Consider the following 4,324-nt stretch of genomic DNA (forward strand, 5'->3'; position numbering starts at 1 on the left):
AAAACTGAACTCTAGAATAAAACACTATAAAATGCCTTTCCTGTTTTGAAACATGGTTTCTATACCTAAACATCCATCCATCCATCTTCCAACCCGCTGAATCCGAACACAGGGTCACGGGGGTCTGCTGGAGCCAATCCCAGACAACACAGGGAACAAGGCAGGAACCAATCCCGGGCAGGGTGCCAACCCACCACAGGACACACACAAACACACCCACACACCAAGCACACACTAGGGCCAATTTAGAATCACCAATCCACCTACCCTGCATGTCTTTGGACTGTGGGAGGAAACCGGAGCGCCCGGAGGAAACCCACGCAGACACGGGGAGAACATGCAAACTCCACGCAGGGAGGACCCAGGAAGTGAACCCAGGTCCCCAGGTCTCCCAACTGTGAGGCAGCAGCGCTACCCACTGCGCCACCGTGCCACCCACTATACCTAAACATTTATACCAAAAGGTATAAATTAGGGCATACCAAACCCAGGTAAATTTTTTATCCCAAAGTCCATGTCCTCTTTGAAAGAGTTGTAGGAACTCTTGCATGGAATTTATAAAGTACAAGAGCAAGTGTTTGCTTGTGGGCACTTGGAGTCATCATGAAGAAATTCCAGAGTGGGATATGGGCTAAATCCTTGTGCTGGTATACAGTCACTTCCCGTTGGAAATATAAGGATTTCTTCAAGTGTTACTCCACAAATTCCCACTGGGGAGGATAAAAATCAATACATTAAAATGCTATATTCTCTCAGTGCATAATAAGTTTGACTTTTGTATGCATTTATATATACTAAAATTCTGAAACGTACAAAAATACTTCAAAAGGACATATATATATATATATATATGTATATATAAATTTAATATGACAAAATATTAACAATTGTTATTACCTTGTGCACTGTCTTATATGTTGACAAACTGATTGCAGAGAAATCATTTGTTCACATGTCTGGCATTTCTCTAAAGCCACTTCTTGAATCTAAAATTAAAATTTTACACTTGAGATGATTTAAAAAATAACCGTAATAACCATCCAATATTCCTGTGTTATAGTGGTTATGTGTCGATTTTCATATCTGCCTTAGCAGAATTTCAGAATTAACAATTTTTGTTTTCCAAGAAATAAAGTTTTGATTTTATAAGGATAAAAAATGTAATTCTGTGTAAGTTATTTTAATTATTAATATTATAATCAATATAGATGATCAGTCTTGGCAGTTTGCTGTCTTAAGTTCGAAGTTAGTAGTCACAAGGAAAGTCAACTTGGTGGTGGAGATCAATGTTGGATTATCTGACTGAAATCATTTTTTTTAAAGCATTAGGCTTATATTCATGTTGTTGAAAAATAAAGTAAATTAATAAACACATACACACATTCATTTGTAAGAAACACTGTTTAGATTAAAATAATGACTAAGGGAAACAATGGAACACATCATTAAACAATTAAATCTGATTTATAGCATTTACATTTAAAAGCACACATGATTTGTCAAATTTTAAATTATATGTATTACAAAAGCAAGTCTTATCAGAAATTTCACCATTAATTTTAGCAATTACCTCTTGTTCACAGCCACTGTTGGTGTCTAGGTTAGTCTGAAGTGGTCTTATATATGCCACTGCTTGGTTGAGGCTACTTTCAGCTTGAAGAAATCTGACACTGTACCCACTGGCTGGTATTGGAATAGGGTGTAAAGTTTTGCACCTAAAGCTCCTCAATATTTCAAACCCTCCTGCTGATTTTAGTGCTGGATAACTTGAAAATAAATGATTTGTGAGATCTTCATAACTTCCATTTTTGTCTGGAAAAGTTATTCTTTTCCGACCAAGGTTACAATTTTGCAAAAAAAAAGACGTTCTTCAGGACCAGGCACAGTGTTACCGTTTTTTTCTGCTAGACAGAAAAGTCATGTGTCCAAGTTTCTTCTGCATAAGTAATTTTCTTTTTGATCTTTAGGTACTGGTGTAGTGGCTTTAAAATGGTTGCTGATGATTTGAAAGAAGACAGACACACCAATATCCAGATTCTGCTATTTATTCTGCAACAACGTCATCCAACTATAAGACAAGCAGTAAAGGGTACAGTCAGCACACGCAGCAACACGCGCTTTCCCAGTCTCCTGCAACAGCGTCATCCAGCTTTTTTTTTATATTAACTTTTTCAAAACCATACAAATTTAACAAATGCATATGAACAATAAAAATGAAGGACAAAGTATAATTAACGTTGTAACATACCTATAAGACAAGCAGTAAGGGACACAGTCAGCACACACAGCGAAAGGCGCTCTCTCAGTCTCCTGTAGCAAGCCAAACAATATGCTAATGAGGCTGGATCTCCATCAAACACTTTTAAAATCCATTTCTGCCAACCAAAAGTGACCACAGAACCTCAAGATACATCAATAACCACATGACGTGATGTTTCTATGCAGTTTGAGACAGAATAGACTTCAAAACTTGTCAGCTTACACGAGAGATGGAGAGTATTGAGAAGCGTTTTACCTGCAACAGCGTCATCCAGCTTTTGCCAGGAGTCTGCTGTTATGCTACATGTGCATTCTATGGGTGTTTTATTAATTAAAGCCCCCCCTGCTACAACAGGCAAACAGGAACTGTTATACAAAAAGTACACTGATTGCATTCATATTAAACAAAATTTACAATATACAAAACAGAAAAAACATTTTAGTATTAAAAAAAAATAGTTTTGAGAATGTTCACTAAATAAAACATAATAAACTAACTCAGCCACACTGGTTTCTCTGTCCCCTTGAATGGTCATATTGTTGGAAAAGTTGGACAAGATTCCTTTGAATTTAGTCCTGTCTTGTAACAGTGGATCGTGCAAGCACACTAGGAGTTGTTTGTTCTCATTGTATTGAAGTTAAAAGTTATTTGACTCTTCTGAACATGTTGTTGATAGACTTTCTGATTCCCTTCTCAAACGTCTAGCTGCTTCCTGCAGCAACGGGGCAGCTTCAAAGTTGGCAGGCTCATCACTTAAAAAAAACACAAACAAAAAAAAAAATTTAGTAACAATAATTGGCAATATGGCTACAGCTTTGATCTTTAGTAGTAAATATGATAAGGTTGTATCATGTAGTTGTATTACATAGGGGACCTCAACTCTCTCATCTGCATCTAATTGTAATATATGTTTTGCCAGTCTGGCTCTAGTAACCTATAAAAGCGAAGGCTTGTCACTGAAAATGAAGAAAATAATTACATTTTTAATAAATAAAAAATATCGTTCAAATAACACAATGCACCTGAGAGCATTTATACAGTGCATCCGGAAAGTATTCACAGCGCATCACTTTTTCCACATTTTGTTGTTACAGCCTTATTCCAAAATGGATTAAATTCATTTTTTTCCTCAGAATTCTACACACAACACCCCATAATGACAACGTGAAAAAAGTTTACTTGAGGTTTTTACAAATTTATTAAAAATAAAAAAACTGAGAAAGCACATGTACATACGTATTCACAGCCTTTGCCGTGAAGCTCGATATTGAGCTCAGGTGCATCCTGTTTCCCCTGATCATCCTTGAGATGTTTCTGCAGCTTAATTGGAGTCCACCTGTGGTAAATTCAGTTGATTGGACATGATTTAGAAAGGCACACACCTGTCTATATAAGGTCCCACAGTTGACAGTTCATGTCAGAGCACAAACCAAGCATGAAGTCAAAGGAATTGTCTGTAGACCTCCGAGACAGGATTGTCTCGAGGCACATATCTGGGGAAGGTTACAGAAAAATTTCTTCTGCTTTGAAGGTCCCAATGAGCACAGTGGCCTCCATCATCCGTAAGTGGAAGAAGTTTGAAACCACCAGGACTCTTCCTAGAGCTGGCTGACCATCTAAACTGAGCAATTGGGGGAGAAGGGCCTTAGTCAGGGAGGTGACCAAGAACCCGATGGTCACTCTGTCAGAGCCCCAGAGGTCCTCTGTGGAGAGAGGAGAACCTTCCAGAAGGACAACCATCTCTGCAGCAATCCACCAATCAGGCCTGTATGGTACAGTGGCCAGACGGAAGCCACTCCTTAGTAAATGGCACATGGCAGCCCGCCTGGAGTTTGCCAAAAGGCACCTGAAGGACTCTCAGACCATGAGAAAGAAAATTCTCCGGTCTGATGAGACAAAGATTGAACTCTTTGGTGTGAATGCCAGGCGTCACGTTTGGAGGAAACCTGGCACCATCCCTACAGTGAAGCATGGTGGTGGCAGCATCATGCTGTGGGGATGTTTTTCAGCGGAAGGGGCTGGGAGACTAGTCAGGATAAAGGGAAAGATGACTGCAGCAATGTA

The 4,324-nt window shown here is 38.8% G+C and overlaps 1 long non-coding RNA gene across 1 annotated transcript; it reads right to left on the reverse strand.

The window, feature by feature from the left end:
- Positions 1-1,905, reverse strand: LOC127526079 (uncharacterized). Its single transcript, XR_007933700.1, has 4 exons — positions 1,571-1,905; positions 898-986; positions 445-710; positions 1-65 (listed from the first exon to the last, which is right to left on the reverse strand). It is a non-coding gene; the product is annotated as an uncharacterized LOC127526079 (long non-coding RNA).
- Positions 1,906-4,324: the final 2,419 nt, after the last annotated feature.

The sequence above is a fragment of the Erpetoichthys calabaricus genome, chromosome 1 (genome assembly GCF_900747795.2).
Source record: "Erpetoichthys calabaricus chromosome 1, fErpCal1.3, whole genome shotgun sequence".
Classification (NCBI taxonomy): domain Eukaryota; kingdom Metazoa; phylum Chordata; class Cladistia; order Polypteriformes; family Polypteridae; genus Erpetoichthys; species Erpetoichthys calabaricus.